Source organism: Cryptotermes secundus, unplaced genomic scaffold (assembly GCF_002891405.2).
Source record: "Cryptotermes secundus unplaced genomic scaffold, Csec_1.0 scaffold180, whole genome shotgun sequence".
NCBI classification, from domain to species: domain Eukaryota; kingdom Metazoa; phylum Arthropoda; class Insecta; order Blattodea; family Kalotermitidae; genus Cryptotermes; species Cryptotermes secundus.
Genome location: NW_019718619.1, coordinates 2,356,875 through 2,376,355, shown reverse-complemented (window position 1 = coordinate 2,376,355; position 19,481 = coordinate 2,356,875). Strand labels below are relative to the sequence as shown.

At 37.8% G+C, this 19,481-nt stretch overlaps 1 protein-coding gene across 1 annotated transcript in view; it reads left to right on the top strand.

Annotated features, from left to right (window-relative positions):
- The window catches only part of LOC111861791 (homeotic protein antennapedia), a 1,040,626-nt gene extending 1,037,160 nt beyond the window's left edge, over nt 1-3,466 (top strand). The window contains exon 6 of the transcript XR_002842328.2: nt 3,306-3,466. The gene's annotated coding sequence lies outside the window, so the exon portion shown is untranslated. The remainder of the gene's footprint in view (nt 1-3,305) is intronic.
- Nucleotides 3,467-19,481: the final 16,015 nt, after the last annotated feature.

The window sequence follows — 19,481 nt, the reverse complement described above, 5'->3', positions numbered from 1 at the left end:
CATGGAGAATGTGAAAAGTATGTCCCTAAGTAAATTAAGATAAAAATACAAAAGAAATTCAGATAACAGATATATAAGGAACAAAACTAAAATTAGTTTTTAGCGGAGTACCTACGATTCGTCATGCGAAGCACCTCAAAACTAATTTCCATCACGCAGGTTGCCAATCATAAGGGACCGAGGCAGGGGGTCGACGTGTGCGAGATACATCGACTGCTGCCAGCAACGATTTAATTTGAAAATCGATTCTTCATTACTACATTCACCATACACCGAGAGCTTTAGATAGTGGCTTCTCAGGCGGATAAGAACTTAGGGGAGAATATAGGATGACTAAAGAGACATTGAGGGCAGATTGCCCCCGAGAAATCCATTCCCCAGATGACCCATTTCCATATATATTTTTCTTGTGGATTGACATATGTGTGACAATCATATAATTAGTAATTTTTTATGGTTTAAAGATACAGTTTAGAGCGTTGCTTCGCACTGAGCTAGACTAAGAATAAGACTTAACGAACGTTATGGCCCCGTTTTTTTTTCTTCTTCGCTTAGGGGAGGGGTGGAGTCCAACTTGGTCCACTCGGCTAGGCGGCCATTGATTGGCATATTGTAGCCTGCTCCGGGTGATTATGATGATGGAAAATTTGGTGGAATGAAGATTGGTAGGGAATACCGAAGTATTCTGAGAAAATCTTCCCCAGGGCCACTTTGTCCCCCACAAGCCAACTTGACTAGACCCAGGTTTGAACTCTGGCTGCCGCGGTGGGAACCCAGCAACTAACGGCTTGAGCTATGGCTCCGCTTTGTAATTCACGAGGAAACATATTCGAGTACTGGCCAGGATAGCAGTAGCATTAATTGAGGCATTTCGAGTATTTCATTTCCGTCAAGCGAATGCTCAAACAGTGCCTCAAGGCAACTTCATTACATACACCCTCTAATTCCTGCACATCCATAGTTCTGTGCTTTGTAATCTGTGTGACTGAATAAACTTTGTTACAAACAGTAATTTGGGCTCTTGCGAATTGGCTCTTGGTGTTCGTAGAATGAAAACGGACATGTTACGAAACGTCTCAAACGATCTCGGAATTGAAAGTTTTCTTTGAAAAAAAAGATAATGAGAAATGTTTACAAAAGTATATAAAATTGTAGTTGAAAACTTGAAAAAACTTGAAAAAAGTTGAATAAATAATAGTAAATTGGATTGTGATTCTGAAGTCGGTATTTATCCTTATATGCTAGTAAGCAAAACTCTGCTTCATTTTAATGCGATTAACTAATTTAGACAAACATCAATAGAGCTCGTTTTAATGCAAACTGCTTGTTCGTCGTTATAGGTGGAGCTTAAGAGGAATACAGTATTATGTGGCCATGCGAGGGGAGAGTGGCAAATCAGGTTCTATTTATGTGATTTCATCCACCGCCACTTTCTTTTTGGAACGCAACTGTCGCATCAATCGGAGAATGTCAGTAATTGGGATGTCAGAGTTTGAACTGGATTCAGCTGGCTCAGTGGCCGTCTACAATAAACGCAATACTGATATTTAGGGTTCCACAAAAGTCTAGAATTACATGAACAGCTTAGTGACTACAGTTTCTTAAAAGCAACTCTTTTTCCGTGGAGTCCTTCGCGTGAGATATCCCGCATTTCAGTTCCATATGACTCAAGTGGACTTAACGTATGAGGGCTTTCAGTAGCAAGAGCAATCTTTTCGTGTCCATGAATTCTTCACCGATTACTAGCTTTCGTTTCTATTTTATATACAATCCAAGATAGTAGGTAGTGACAAAATAATAATTTCTTTTGATAATTTGGACACATATTATTAATATAAATAATAAATTATGATGTGATTTATTATACATGAAATATTAATTTTCGTCTTATTACTTCTTACGAACAACCAGCAATCATCAGTAGGCCGTCATAAAGATGATGGTTAATGTACAAAAATGAAACCTCTCTTAGAGCCGTATCGTTGTCAGTCTTCATATTTCTGACACTGCGCAATTAGTGACATAAAGAAGAAATATTTTGCAAGATTTACATAAGCATAAAAACAATTTTTAACGTATGCAAAAATTGGAGCGTACAGTTGAACTAGAAAAATAAACGAACAAGTTCAAAACCAAATACAAATATTTCATTAAATTCAAACGAAGTAGGTAAAAGTAAACAGAGCAACATTTAAAGTATATAAAATAGCAAATTATTGCAGCGATAGAGGATGGCTCTCGCAAAAATTCAAGTTATTCCTTTTTACTGAGTTAAATTACATTTCTCGGAGATCGTCTATAACTAGTAGGAAAAGAATCTGTATATACAAAAAAATGTATTTTTTTTAATTACATTAAACTTTGATTCCGTATCCAGCACTGGTAACATTAAGCAACTCACTGGTTCAATTTCTGTCATTAAATGTTAAATATTCTATAAATCTGGGTCAATATTTCATCAATATCACAAGTCTCTTTAATTCCACTGATATTAATAATAACATTTAATTAATAATACTTGTTGAAAACAAGGGGCACGCGGTAACGTAATTGGTTGAGGCACTGTGCTACAAGCCGGAAGGTAGCGAGATCGATTCCCGATGAGGTGGATTTTTTCAATTTACCTAATCTTTCCAGCCACACTACTGCCCTGCTTCGACAGAAATGAGTACCAGGAATATTCTTGGGTGGTAAAGGGCGGTCGGCGTGTAAGGCTGACAACCTTGCAGCAATCTATGAGCCGATTTTCTAGAAAATGTGGGAACCTCAACATCTCACAACCCTAAGGACATCCACGGCCTATTACTTTATACCTGTTGAAAATTTCAGAGATCTGTTAACAAAATTCTTGTAATTCAATTGTATAAAAAATTGCCCTTGGGTTCAGAAACTCGCAAAATAAAACTATATAAGGCCAGATTTAATTACCCGGATGCTGTTACCTGTGGCTAATTTGGTACTTACGACGTCTGAGGCAAACAAACAAATCAATCATTACCCATACAGTGCTTCAATGTTGAGCAATAATAGGCAGAATTATGTAGCTGTTAACGGTAGTTCATATGTGATCAACGTGTTTCAGTGGCGACTATTTGTGCTACTTTAAAACAAATTGCCGTCATTAGCTCTAGAAATAGAAAGCCGTAAGAATCAAGCAGTACAAGTGATCTTTTTGAGTTGTGACTACTGTACCATTATCTTTTGTATGGAGCCACATCAATAACCAACAACAGGCAGTAGTCTTACATTATGTCAGCTATTACATACGACTTAAACTGACACAATTTTTCTTGTTTGGCTTTCAGCCCGTGCGGTCTTTTGACGGCATTCAGCTCGCAGACACTCGAGCCACAAGGCCGACAGCTTGACAAAAGTCTCATCAAAGTATCTGAGCAGTGTCCTTTTTGAGAAGCTGCCTCTTATTAACGCAGTAATGAACCTGCTGGTTCCATAAAATGTTGGAAAATTCTTAAGTAGGTGAGCGACTGGTGGCTTCACGAGAAGGACTGGTCTCCATGGAGTTAGTTGTTGAGCCTTTGAAGAAATCCTACGTTTTTATGGAAACAAAAGGTTCATTACCATGTTCACACAACATGATTCTCTGGTCGATTAAATGGATTCACACTAAACACATGCAACCTATTACTTTCGTCTAGGCCTATGCCTTTCCAAGTGACCTCTCAAATTTAGGTTTCAGGATAAATTTCTTATCCATTTCACACCTCCTCCATATGTACTAGATGTACCCCTTTCTATTCATCCTCATTTTTATTATCGCAATAATAGTATGACCTGACGCCTGAAAGCCGGCTTGGTCACTACTAAGCAACGGTTCAGTAAACAGCTTTCGTAGCAAAGGATCAAACAGATAATAACAGACTAACAGTTCGAGGTGGTAGTCTCTCTTCAGTTCGCCTCGAAAAGGGAAGTATCGAATCGGAGACAATAAAATATGATCACGAGTCCCGCGGGACCCGGGCCCGAGAATGACTACGCTTGCGAAGGCCAGCGGCAATTGTAAACGAGAGACTCGTCCTCTAGTCAGAGAGAGACCCCCACATCAACAAAACCCGCAACTGCCTGACAGTAATAAAAATCTGGTCGTAAGCCCTAGATAGGTGCTTTATTCCAAGATAGACTGGCCGACTGACCGTCGGTTGTAACGTAAGACTAGACTCAGTTCAGTTCACGACAGTTCAATCATTCGCTCGCAAGAGAGCTCAGAGTTCAGCAGTTGAGTGTCGACCAGCTAAGAGTCGTTACCAGGAAACAGTGAAAAGAGATACAGAAGACTTATTTTGTGTGCCGGAGTGATACTATTATAATTACGGGTTATAGTTACACGTGTTGAATGAATCTGTTCACAAATCCAAGCCCCATATACAGTCAGTAATACAAATGACAATAATTTATGAAAAGTCTGAACTGTCCATCCTCTTACAGGGCTATAATTTTCTTCATTCTCCACATCCTTCTTTTCCTTTAGGTTCAATATTCTCCTCGGTACCTTCTTCTCACACACCCTCACTGTATATTCTTAACTTAGAACAAGACGCCTTATATCACACGGATAACAAATAAAAAATAAAATCAGAGTTTGTGGTACTGTACAGGTATTTTAATCTTTACATTTCTAGGTAGTAAACGGGAATTGAAAGATTTGAGTAAATAAATTATATTGTTTATTTTGGGCTAGGCCGAAGTACAATATTATTCTGGATTACAGAAAGTCGTTGGGGAAAAACGAAGTATCATTCTGCTTAGCCATCATCATCATCAGTAATCTGTCAAGACGACAGGTTCACAGTCTCTTCCAAAACAATTCCTCCATTTAATGCGATCTAGAGCTTTCTCCTTCAAACGACAGTATCCTCTTCTGTCCCCAAGGCCATCCAGCATCTTCTTACATCTTCTTCCTCGTCTTTTTGTCACTTCTACCCACCCCTCTATCTTTCCTTCGATAACTTCTTTTAGAAGGCAGATTCTGAGTAAAACATGACCAATCCAATTAGCCTTCCGTTTTCTTATTTCGTGTAGGATATTCCTCTGCTCACTGACTCTAATTAACACTTCTTCATTTCTCACATTTTCTGCTTAGCTTCTGCTCTGCTCCAGAGCCCTAAAGAAGAAAAATATTTGATATTGGAGATAACTGCAATTATGAACTGTAGCCCTCCAAGGTTTCAGGGTAAGGTGACTTGTGTGACGAAAAGAACGGTGTGCTGAAGTTTCAAATTGTTTATCTGAACTCGGAAAGAGTCATTAGAAGGTGGTGAGAGTGTTTAGGCATTAACTGTCTTTATTCAGCCCACGTGCTATATGACATTTGTAATAAACATCGAATATAAATCCCATTCAAAAAATTTCTCTCTCAAACGTGACGACATTCTTGTTTCAGGAATTGGAAGGCTGGTCAATGAAAAGTCGTTCATTATCTCATAGTAATTAATGGCGGCAACACGTTTTTGAATATTTACGTAATTCAAACTTTAAGATTATCCTAAAATTACTTCCAAGAAGCAGTAAGATGTTAATAATATAAAGCCTATTCCAAAGACCAATAATCTTGTAGTGACTAAATTGAATTAAATTCAATTAATTTTCAAGGAACTCTATTTATGAGCGAAGATTTTATGTGTAATAGAAACACTGACACGTATGATTATTTAAAAGTAGATTCTTCTTTGATTGTGGTTCGCTTGAAAGTTCTTTTAAAGACATTGATGTAAAGGAAATTTTAACATTATATTTTATTGATTTGTATTATTTTATCTTTCGAAGCACGAAATTGTTTTAAACAGTATTTAGAAATTCGGTTCCTGTCTCAGAACAAACATAGTTCATTTTCTTTGTCAAGATCAGCTGGTTAATTCTTGTTTAAGGAAATAATCTCTCTCTGTTCTGGAAAATCCTACGAAACATATAAATAGATTATTTGTGGAAAAGTCAGAGGTTCTTAATATTATATACGTTGTACGTATAATAGCCATTGTACTTTACAGGATTTATGACTGTTTTGAACTTCGATGTGTGTGTGTATGATCGAATGACAGGGTGATTGTTAGTGCGACATTGTAGAAGTGTGAACGCAATCGGTCGTGAACTTTTTAAGGCAATATCCTCAGAACTGCCTAGAGAAACAGAATGCAATCCGAATAATGTCAACCAGGACACGATAAACCCTAGTTCAGAGTCAAATCGGGGATCTCCAGAACAGGAAGCAGGAATTCTAACGATAGAAAAGCAGATATTCAGTAACATATTTGAAAATGGTTTCTTGTAATTTCAGATATGCCAACTGATTGCATTTCTCAGATCTCCAGTTCTTTCTACATGTATTATTCCATTATCGTTGATTCTGCCATTCTAATAGAATATGGGGCAGAGTATATTGCGAATTTCCTCATTATACAATTCCCTACATTCCCCTGACTCTTCCTTCCTATTATATCTTACGAGTAGTTTTCTTCTTAGCGCCCTGTTCTAGTACTTTATAAATTTAAATTATTCCATTAATCGAATAAACTTTAAATAATGCTTAAGAAGAGTGAATGAGTAAACTCAGGAAAAATAGATTGTACTTGATAAAATCCTCCAGTGTCTTCGAAAAAACTTATGCTATATATAGGTGCAATTACAGGATGCATGAATTGTCTTACGCCGCTCAAACACTGGGATCGTGGATGCGTCCATTTATTCAGTTTGTGCTGCCTTGTGTGCACGTAGCTGCCTTGCGACGGGCCGATCCCCCATCCAAGGAGTTCCACCGACTCTTTAAAGAACAAGAACTGAAAAAGAAACCCAACAAAGAGCGGTAGAGCCATAGATAGAGGTTAGGTTGATCAATAAATGTTCTTTTACTCTGTTCTTCTGTAGACTAACTATGGCTTCCCAATGGATAGCTACAAAGACGGACAGACCATGAGCATTAACACTTTTAGAATAGCTCCACCCACCTTGCATAAGATATTACAGCCAAGAATCTCCAACGTGGTGAGATCAGATTAACATAAAACAGAGACCATTTCATGAAGGGTGTGTGTATCTTGACCTCATACGGGCCACGATGGGGGGTAAGACGTCTAATCAATCACAGTCCAGGCAAACATCTCAATCAAAATGTCTGTCATCAGAAGGCCGGCTGGGTGGTTCCGGACAACAGAACATTGCCCTACGTAACTGTGGGATTCATTGCGCATCATCACCGACGCGTGTAAGAAAAGCACATTCTGCATATTTTATAGAAATCAACCGAAACTCTACTAACCATGAATTGTTAGAAACCACAATCATAAAATTGGTTTTTAGAATAAATAATACGACAATTTAATTCACACGCAATCTGGCCTTAATATATGTGAAAGTACAGGGGTCTACAAATATATTCTTAGATCGTAAAAAGCCAGATATAATAAGTACAAACGAAAGGATAATTAAGTGTCAAAAGTGATACAGCTGATTCTGTATATGCAGTAAAGAAGACATGGGCAATAAAGACTCCATGAATAAATAATAAAATACTAAATTAATCAGAAATGAAAAATGAAGGAAGAAAATCTATGTTACAATTAGAGAGCATCAGAATACTCGTAACTATAAGATGCCGATTTTAAATGAAATTTAATACTACAATGCCTATTGTCAGCCTATAATTTGTTAGTATATTTAGGTATATACGTATGTCTGTACTTTCAGGATCTTTCTTAGACTGATGATCTGATTTTAAAATAAGTGTATTCCTTTCTTTGGATAAAGTAGTTATACATTACTGAAGATGAACTAAGGCCTAACATATTGGGTTAGTTAAGAGTTTAGTCATTAAACTAAACGTTACATTAGACGGTGTTTTCTAAATAAAATACAAATACAAGACATGTGCAAATCACAGTAATTTTAGTCTGAAATGCAACCCTCAAAATATTCCAGCCAACCAAAATCTTTAAAGAATCATAACCTAATATTAATTGATGAAAAACATGCACGAGGAGCATATACAGGTATGTATGTGGTAAAAAACAACACAATTCTGAAAATAAAGTCAGAATCAATAAATAATGAGTAAGTATAAAACACTGTTTATATCGTATAATTATGCTGATGAATTGCGTCACAGAAGTAGATAATTGGAAGTAGCAGGGAGCAAATGACTGAGACGTGTATGGAAAGTAAGGAAATCGAAATGGTTAAGGAAAGGAGAAAAATACGGATTGCGGAAAGCCATAATATGTCTGATCCTGATTCGTTAATTAAGTAACAATTTTTAAGAGGAGTTAAAGAGATGACTCGTGTGCAAGAAGAAACAGAAAGTCAGTGTGGACCGTCTGCTTTGGAAACTGGGTAAAGCGATAACGGGTAGAATTCGGGTGGTTTAGAACTTAATGAAGGATCGCTCTTTTTGATCTGGCAGCCGGACACCCAGGTTCCACAGTAGCAGGTAGTAAATAGCAATGAACACATCCCTTCGGATTGAACACATAGATACTCTGTGAGTGTTAACAGAAAGGAAGATGAACTGTTTCATAAACTGTAAATCTGTTGCCGAGATTAGACGCAATAATGGAGTCATTCTTCAGACGTATCCAACTATAATTCAGGCCAATTTAACAGAAATGGTTCCAAGTGTCACACATTTATACTTCTGGAATGGTAATTTAGGTCTAGACCTGTGTGTGAAGGTCCAAGCAAGTGTTCCGGAACACTTATCGTCATGTGACCCCGAGGTAGGTAGGGAGGTCCGTAACATTCAGGGATGCGAAAAGTAGTAGCCAGGAAATGAAATGAAGGGAATTCTCTATTTAAATTTGAGTGATGTAAAGTTATGTTTTGTCTGAAATAAAGTTTTGTGTAGAGGTACTGGAAATAAGGTAAAAAAAGGTAAAGTTGTCCCTGTGCTTAACTAATTAAGAAATATGCCATGAAGACGTATGGGGGAGGGGGTGGATGTATAGATCCACATTTTCTTGGACTCGGCACTAGCTGGAGGTGAGCGGTAGGCTTACGCCTCTGCCGCTTTAACCCCGGGGAAAGGATCCCAGATACTCATTTGATAGGTGGCTGGGTCAGCCCCAGAACTGGTCTGGACTCTATGGAGAAAATAAAATTCTGATCCTACTGGGACTCGAACTCCGACCTCTCGGTCGTCCAGTCCCTAGGCAGTCACTATACCGACTGCGCAAAGGTAATATACCAATCTGTATGACAATAGGCTGACAGTCCTCCTGTTTTACGAATCGGGTGGTTCCGCGCTCTGATTTGAGTTCTAATGTACGGTAATTTTAAATTACTGTCTCTGTGGAGCAGGGTTCTTGAGAAGCTTACTGTCACCTACCTGTTGTATAAATTCCCCAGTTTTTATGGAACTCGAATATTCAATACCACGCACGAGAGTCTGCAAACTCCATCTTATGCCAGTTGAGTTCAGCCCACGTCCTCAGATCCTAATTCTAATATCCGTACAGACTACTTCCATATTATCATCCATGCATAGAAGGTAAAGAGAGGTAAAGTTGTCCCTGTGTTTTATTAATCAAGCAATTAAGAACATCCTTATGAATATGTATGTGGGAGTGGAGTTATAACGCACTAAATGGAAGTGAGTTGTCAGCTTCACGCCTCTGTCGCTTTAACCCCGGTGAAAAGTGCTCTTGTATCCACGGGATACAAGGTTGAGTGAACCATAGAGCAGGTCTGGACGTTATAAACAAAGATGATACTATATAAAGAGACCTATAAATTAATTACATTTAGTCGTTTCTCTCCAGGTTTTCCGACAAAAATTTTGCATGCATTTCTTTTGAAATTCAGTAACCTGAAAATGAGATTAGAGTCAAGTGCCAAAATTCCATGAATGTCATACATGGTTCTGGCAATGAACAGTTTCCAACATAATTATAATAATAGAAAACAAAGAGGGAAGCAATTATTGCCTTCTGAGGTCGGAACAGGCCACTGGCCTAACCTGCAAAGTTACAAAGTGGAGGATAGAAGATAGATGCAGCAAGTACGTGAGAAGAAAGGAATTACCAAATATGGAAAATGCCTTAAATTAAAGGAGAATATTCAGCATACTTATCTACAAAAGCCAGTTTCATCTGTGTGGGCCTTCAGAACAGATAAGGCCATATAATCAGAAAGAATCTCATTCTTGCTTACGAAAGCAGATGCGTGACAAACGAGTTCAAGTCGTCTAATTAATTGCACCAGTCAGGCACACCGAGGCCGGAGAAGAATACTGGCATAACATAACTTTAAACACACATTTTTAAAGGACAGCTGGAAAAATAGTGCACAGGGAAACAAATAGGGCTGGCCAACTTGATAAAATGCACAAAGCTTCGGTTGAAATACAAGACGGCAGAACAAAAAAGAAACATTTACAAAGGCTTTTAAAAAATGCGCGAAGAAGTTTTAAAGAATATGTGAAATGAATGTTAGTGAAATTGAATTAGGCCAGGGAAATAGAAACGTAGGCATAAGAGTCCTTATGTGCAAATTTTCGTTCTTTCGCTCGCTGATTGTGAAATTAATGACTAATGTTAAGATGATTAATGACTGAATTTAAAACGATTTATGGATAACAGAAATCAAGAATTTCTATAGGCACAGCCAAAGGAAAATAGCATCTACTAGGTTCTTCAATAGTAAGAAACTTCTTAATTTAATTCGATTCAAGGACTGCCAATTATCGTATTGAAGTATTTCCAGCCTGTACGGTGGTAAAACTAAGGAGCCCATGCAGCAAAGTCTGCAACAGACTGCAAGCTGGACAGTCTGGATTCGATACCCGAGTTGGTCAAAAGATTTTTCTTTTCTCTTTAGTATCTGTACATCTCGGGGGACATTCAGTCTCCTATTCCAGTGTTCCGCAACCGGTGTGCCGCGGCACACTGATGTGCCGTCACAAGGTGAAAGGTGTGACGCGAAATTTTACCTATTGTAAGAAATTAATTGTCGAATTTTATTCGTTTTATTTTATCCCAGTTACCTTGTTTCATATGCTTGTATTTTATTCTCAGCCACTGCACTGATTAAATAAGATGATGCTTGTTTATTCTTTATTACATGCTGTGATATTTTATATACAGTAATGTTGTATTCTAAGAAATTAAACGTAAATTATTTACTCACAGTTGTTGTTATATCATAGTTTTCATTATTGATTTATTGTTATTTTTCTCGCATCTACCCAGCTTCTTTGATATGCTTGCCGCATGTTCTGTGTACGTGCTTTTCCTTAAAACTGCAGGGCTTAGCATGGGTTTCCCTGTCTTTTATAACGCTGTTTCGGTATTTGCTCCTGTTTGTTAGTAGTTAGAGTTTCTTCAACTTTATGACTTTCTTCCTGTAACGATGCACCCACCGATTGTTGGACTTCATTTAAAATTATAAATATTTTAAAAATAAGTCGGTATAGTGTCACTTCTTCCGTTTGAAGAGTAGAGAATCCGCGTTTTACAATTGTTTCAGTTCTATCACAGCTGTGCTCTGAAGTAGTTCGCAAATTTTGGTTGCTAGTTAGAGAATTACAAATGGGTCGTTTGAGATGTCCCCGACTGTATGTCACTTGCTGACGGCAATAAAGTGGTGATGGACACATTTAAAAAGAACATTTAGAAATGCTGCAGCAGAAATTCAATAAGTATTTTGGAGAGTGTACAAGATTTCGACTGGGTTCGTGATCCATTTGTTGTGAATTCAGAACATATTCCGATTAATATACAAGAGGAACTCGCAGATTTAAAAGCAGACAGAACATTGGAACTAAAACTTCTCGAAGTGCCTTTGGATACGTTTTGGTTGGCAATAAGGAGTGGATACCCGGCTATCTCCGAGATGGCAGTTAATGTGTTATTGCCATTTTCAACTACATATTTGTGTTAACTAGACTTCTCGACGTTAACTGAAATTAAGACATCAAATGGCTCAAATCCATCGATGAAGAAATGAGACTTGCGTTGTCAACGATTCCACCACGGATCAGTCGCCTCTGTGCAGCTACGCAGGCGCAAGTATCACATTGAAGGTATGAGTAGAATTTCTGTATTTACTTTAATAGTAATAGAAGTATATTTTCTGCACTCTACAGTGAATTAAAGTTCAATAATTGTTAATAAATGCACGAGTCGATTTCTGTTTAATGATAATAAAATAATAATATTATAGTAATAAGTTGATCACGTTACGTATTTAAATTAATTATCCGATATCATGCGTTTTTTAGGGGAATAACATTTTGGTGTGCCGTGTTGAGTCATGGATACTTCATGGTGTGCCGCGAGTAGAAAAAGGTTGCAGAACACTGTGCTATTCGATAAGCACCGGGAAACTGAGGAGGAACGGCCGGAGTGTGAAGCTGAACACTCACCATCACTTTGTATGGAAGTAAAGAACGGTGGAGCTGTGACTTTGCTCCCCCGTTTGCCTTCATGGCGTATTGCTTAATTCATTAAGCACAGGTACACGTTTGCCTTTCACCTTGCGATGATAGCAGGACTTGTGGAAGCTCATGTGACGCAAGCTGCCATATTATGAAGCATTCATGTTACATCCTACGGAATCTTTGATAAAGAGATATTTGACTTCAGATCGAGAAGGTTTGCCCTTGCATACGTATTATCGGTGCATAGTGTACATTTCAACAAACTTAATTGCTGTTATAAAATCATGAAGGATGGGGTCGGAGGCAAATGAAGACTGCAAAGAAGAGATGATAAATGAGTAGGCCTAAGAAATTTGAATCTAAAACCTGTGAAGATAATATCACCTGGGAGACAGAGGCGTAGATAAGAGGAAAATGTTACAAGTGTTCTAAGAAAAAATAATGTGGTGTTGTGCAGTGGATTCAACTGGCACAAGATAAGGTCAAGTAATGGGTTGTTGTGAATGCGGTAATAAACCTAGAAAAGAAAATTTGCTGAAACTTCATTACAATAAAACTGCTTATGTTAGAGAGCTTTTTTATTATTATTTTAAGTGACGTAAAGGCAATATACCAAATTTCAATTACGGATTATTTTCTTAAAATTCGTTAGTTAGAGGAATGATTTCAAGTCATTGATCTAAAGTTTCGTTAAAAGAGACTTTGCGAATTCACATACTGATACAAAACTTTGTTATTGCCACCTTACATTATAGAAAGAAACAAGTCAAAACCTGTTTCCGGCTAATTTAACAAAGAATAAATGGGCTCAATTTTTTTTTTTCAAAAATTTCAGACAATCTGTCTGAGGAACAGAGACGGAAGCTCTCCTGTTCTGACTCACTTACTTTTCTTCCATAGCTGTTGCTTGTTGAAACTGCCGAAACAAAAGCGAACTACATCGCATACGTAGCAACCAGAGAATGAGAAGGAGATACAAATGAAAAGAGAGTAAAACTGAAGAGGGATTAGTAAAACAAGGAATAAAAGAATAGAGAATGCCTCCTTTTTGTATTTGACAAATGAGAACTTTTCTCCTAGCTCGGATTGGTCAGTTTGACTGATGTCTAGCCACTCCCAAAGATCATTAACAGAAGAAAAAGGCCACAAAAAGAGTAAGAAATTTACAGAAATAGTCAGAACATGGTTGCAGCCAATGTACCTGATTACAGCTGAATAAAAACCGATCCGTAAAGAAGCTTGATACCTGTGCCATGTTTTCTTGGATCCGCAAACTTTTGCAAGTAGCTTAGACTCATGTATGATATATTTCACATTGGACCATCAAAGAAATAGTGATTGGTGGATGAAATAGAATAAAAATAATAATTTCTTCATTGGTCTTAAATTCATGGACCAGAATATATTTTGAGAAGATTTGGAAGTAACGTATAAGTTACTTTGAATCTTAGGGTACACTTGGCACAATTTCACATCTCTCCTGATCTTTTTAACTATTTGGAACCTCTGCTAATTTCCCTGCTTTTATGAGACTTATTCCCAACGCAGTCGGTACTTGTATGCTATCTCTGAGTAGCTCTACGGAACGGGAACGATGTTTCGATTTTTTGTGATAGAGCAGGTTGACTGACGCGGTAAAACTTCTAACTTATATGAGGGGGATGCCAGCTGGCATTCTCGACCAGGATCTACTATGGTGGCTGAGGTCCCGCTTTCTGGTTCCCGTAAAAGAAGACCTTGGAGTTTGTGAGACGTCGAGTCTCCCACATTTTTTAGACAATCGGCTCGTAGTTGGCGATGACGTTGACAGGTTTACTCGCCTGCCGCCCCTTATCCCCAAGGAAGATCCTTGGTAATAATTTCTATTAGAGGCTGAGTCAATCCCAGGACAATAGTGCGGTTAGAAGAATTATGTAAATTGAGAAGTCCAATGATCTCGGGAATCGAAACAGCGATCTTCCGGCTTCTAACAGTGCCTCAAATAACTACGTTACCGCTTATTCGTATACAGTCCATGATGTGTATTTATGCTAACCGTCTTACAGTGCACACGTTTTATTTAATGTCACCTTTCTCTTCACTTTTACACTACATGTTTCAGCATTAATGTGCCATCTTCAGGTGTGTCTCTATGCACGTCAAACTACTGCACTGCATGCCATGACGTCTTCATTCTAAAATGACTAACATGTGTATTCGTCATGTATAACAATAAATTCTAAATATTAAAACCTTTCAGAATTCGTCATCCATACGTCGTATCCTGTATAGTAATTGAAATTACTTCAAGTCCGTTCCTTCCGCGTCCTTTCAGTTCTTCATTCCCCCTGACCATTTTACCATTTGACGCTGCACTGCCTGAACTGCTGATATATCCTTAAATAGGGAATTAATAAACATTTAGAGTCTTAGGTTCATGCAAAAGGAACATATTTTCAAGAATAAGAGAAGTTAAATTGACCAAGAATTGTAACATGTGCAAGGGCTATTCGGGAAGTAAATTCCTTTTATTTTAGGCAAATTATGTAGGAGCGGGGGAGAGCTCGAAGGTGCGAGGTATTCTCTCATGACTCATTGTCTTATAAGCCATTATGTAAATGGTCACCTAGTGTTTGTTCTTGTCTCCACAGAGTGAGTTATGATGTGTCCTGCGATTTACAAACCCGTCAGCTGCGAAATTCGCGCTGTTGTCCGTTTTGTTCATAGTAAATTCATGATTGCTGCTGAATTATGCGCAGTTTACAGCCGTAATGTAATGAGTGGAGGAACCGTAAGAGAGCGGTGTAGAATGTTCAAAGATAAGCGAACAGATGTTCACGATGAAGAGCGAAGTGGTCGGCCGGCCATCTGTAATGAGTGATGGTTTTGTTCAAAGTGTTGACCAAATATTTGTGAAAGACGGAGCTTCACAATTGCAGAACTTCCGTGTGATGAATTTCCAGAAATTTCGCGGACTCCTCTCTACAATATTATCATAGTTAGGCTAGGCTGTCGCCACTTTTGCGCGAGAAGGCTTCCGAAAATTCTCATATGTGGGCATAAAATGCAGAAAATGGTTTCGGCTTTGACTTTTCTAAAACGATCAGTTAAAAATGACGATAATTCCCTCAGTCACATCATATGAACAATTGGTGATGAAATCTATGTTTCATTTTTAAATGTTGAAAACAAAGAGCAAGGAAAGTAACGGATGCACACACATTAACCGAAAACACGTTAAATAAACATTTACCAGAAAGCTAATAGTAATTGCTTTCAGGGACAGGAAAGGGCTGCTGATGGTGGGAAGCAGACTATAAAGGGCTACTCTATATGCAATAGACAAAATTGTCAAGTCGATTTTTTAAGTTTATTGAGATTGCTTAAAAACAGTAAAACGAAATAAAAATGACTGAAAATTTCTTACATTCAATTTTATCAATGGCAGACAAACGGTTTAGAGTGTAAATGAAATGTCCATTTATGCCTCGAGTAAACCGAAGCTTACTGCCGATCAATATGGCTGAACTTTGGGTTTGTTGGATAATTATAAATTAGACTTCAACGCCAAGTAGCAAGAAATCACATTCAAATGCGCAGGCGCTAATGGTAGTTCAGCGACAGATGAATACATATCCCCATGCGTGGAATAATCCTGGGCGACTGCAGTGTTTATTCTGGATCCAAATATTATAAGACAGTGTCTTTCAGAATGACAGAATAATATTATTTTAATTTTGTTGATTTTGCTGAATTAATCAAAATTAATTACATTATTTTCGTAGCGTAGTTGGTTGAGGAGCTATGCTACAAGCCAGAAGGTTACGGGTTCAAGTCCCTATGAGGTCATTGGATTTTTTCAATTTACCTAATCCTTCCAGCCGCACTATGGCCCTGGGATCGACTCAGCCTCTAACAGAAATGAGTACAAGAATTAATTAAACAATTTTCCTGGGGAGTAAAGCGCGGCCGGCGCGTAAGGCTGACAACCTTACCGCCATCTTTGAGCCGATTGTCTAAATAATGTGGGACCCTCAACGTCTCACAACCCTATGGGCCTTCACGGCCTGTTACAGGGATTCCTTTACATTTTACTTTTATTTTCAAAATTTGTTGATGTTTTTCATGTATGTGTTTGAAGCTTTTATACCGTCACATAACGATGTGGTTTGATTATTGTATAATAAATTACCGAGAACAATGAAAATAATAAGTCTATCAGTTTATTACACGAATCGCAGTACATGTTTCGGTCTCTTTCGAACATAATCAGGTGTATATGAATAAAAGCAATAATTACATTACGTTTCTGAATTATATGATGGTACAAAAAAATTCGATGTCACATATGCAATAAAGTACATAACTTAAAAATTGAAAATTATTGAAAATGCATGTGCTAGTCATAAATCAAAGCCGTTTGGCCTCCAGAATTTTCTAAAATACGCCCATCACGACGTGACATATCGAAGTGCCCTGTGATCTGCATGTGTTCGATAGATCTCAACACTAACGGATCCGTGTTTTCGAGTGTTTGTGTTACGTTGTCGCCTCTTTATCGCGCTCTTCTTATGGCAGCAAAATCTTCAAATTTTATGTCGGTGCATATGCATGCATTTTATGACGAAGCTGATCCTTTATATTTGAGTAATGGGTAAAAAATATTCAGTTACAAATGATAATAAGATCATCATCTGGAAAAAAGTAATTATTCAATTGCAAGATCACGAGGCCTGTTTCTTCTATAAATTGAAATGTCAGTTTTAACAAAACTGACTCTAAAACCCTGCACTTTAAATTTTGCAATTTTATTCGTGTTAAACCCATTACTCCCCCATTTTACTAAAATCATGTGTTCTATTTTCCTTGAAAACGTATGCCGGTACACAGTACACTTGTCGCTCGGTAACGTAAAGAAGCTGATATATTCATGAAAAAATTAAACAACCGTTAATCCATACTCAGATCACAAAAACTGACTGTAAAGCGTAGAATGCAAGATAATTAGTGAATGATGAATCGGAAAGGATGTGGAAGGAAGCAGCCGTGACGTAATTGTATGTACTATAACGGAAATTAAGTAGAGAGACTGAATCAAACCACAAAATTCCTTAACAGATATGATAATCGGTATATTGGCCGAGATTTGAACGGGACCTCTTTGAAATACAAGCCAGCTTGATCTAACTTCGATTTTCGGGTGAAAATGTCACGAATCTTACCCAATGATATATGATAGAAGATGAACCATTTTTTAAGTTGAACTTATCCTCTATGCATGTAGCGCACATGTAACCCAAGGTACGACTGTGACATGAAAGCCGTACACTCATTATTTTCCCTGTACGACTACAAGTACCTCCACTTTTACTTATCTGATCATGTTCACTGTTAAAATGCAATTACAGTGTAATGAATTACGTTTAAAACCACGTAATGTGTGTGGAGACTCGGCGAAATTGAGATTTTCCTATTTTGTGATTTATTATCCATAATAAGATATAATAAAGTATTAGCCATCATGTACGTGTAGCTGTAAATTTTAAACAACGGATTATACTTTGTTGTTATAAATTTAGGTGTACACAACTAGACACGAATACTTTAGAATTAACGGTATCTTTTCAAGTTTTAGTACATGCAATCACAATTATTTTTATAATAAAATTGCGGTGTATTAAGCGACCGTTTCCTAATGGGAATATTTCATTCGTTTTAGAGTTCAGTATTTTTCCCTTTTCTTTTCTTCCAAATTGTGACTGTCAAAAATATCTCTTCAGCTTTATGGATTTACTCACTTTTAGCACCCATGAACACGGGAACGTGGTCCCAATGCGCCATCCCCCGAGCCTTGACCCCCCAAATGCAAAATTGTAATTTCTCTAAGACGGATCGACATAATTTGATTAAGTTTGGGTAAGTTTCAGAGAACATCTCACTAAATATACCTGCTTGCAGGCTATGTTCAGGAGCAAAGCGGTACAGCCTCCAAAGGCCCAAACGCGAAACTTCTGTCTTCTCGAAAATGGCGGGAAGGTTGTGAACTGCGAAGCGTATATGGCCAACTGTGTGCAATGTTAAGAAATAAGACAAATTCTAAGTGTAACAAACTTTATCAGAAACAAGATTTAATATTGTCACGTGTTTGTGGTCCCGTGACTAATAATAACAGGTTCTGAATTTGACGACTGGATTTATTGACTCCATCTTTACAGTCTCTCTTATTCACAATCGGTTATAGCGCTATCGCTGATCTACCCACTTCACAAATCACTAGGACACGCTCTATCCTCGTTCTCATTATCCGTTGTACTCCGTTGTACTTTTTCTGTGTCCTCTTATAATTCCCCCTACGGGCCCCACGGAAAACACCTTTTTGTTATCAAGAACATGTGTTTATTTGTTCGTTACCAGTAGCCGATATCCTATTATTGAGAGCGGAACTCCTGGAATGTGTTTAATGAGCCGTTGCCTAGTAGTGGTCATATGCGTCACAATGTAATAGTCTTACATATTTTAGTCCTATTCAACCAACTTCTGATAGTAGTATGAAAAGAGCAGATTCGTTGTGTGTATAATAAAATTGTGTAAAACTAGTCTTACATGTTTAAAATGTATATGTCTTATGTGTAAAAACATGAGTTTGGGTTCTGCTGAATTCATGAATGTGTTGTATTGCCTTCATATGAAGTACGGGGTAACGTCATGTTGGTTACTTCAACTATTATTTAAGATTCTGAAGATGGTCCTAAGGAACCCAAACACGTAAGACGATTACACGAGTATTAACTCAAGATTTTAGTAAACTTTTTACACTTGACGGTTGTCATATTCGTTAAGACTTGATACAAAGTGTAAGAGTCAACGTGCCTAATTTTAAAACATATGCAATATCTAAACACATATTTCCTGTTCCTTAAAAGATCTCCCAAAGGACAGTTCAGTAGCGCTTTGTACTGCAGATCGGGAGCCGAGACAGTCCAGTCGATATAGCGACTAGGCTATGAGTTGGACTACTGAGTTCCATTCCCGGCAGGGGCAAGGACATGAGGTGTTATTAAAAATAAATTACCTATAAGAAAATTATCTAAAAGTGGCACTAGCTTCGCCTGCAAGCGGCGGT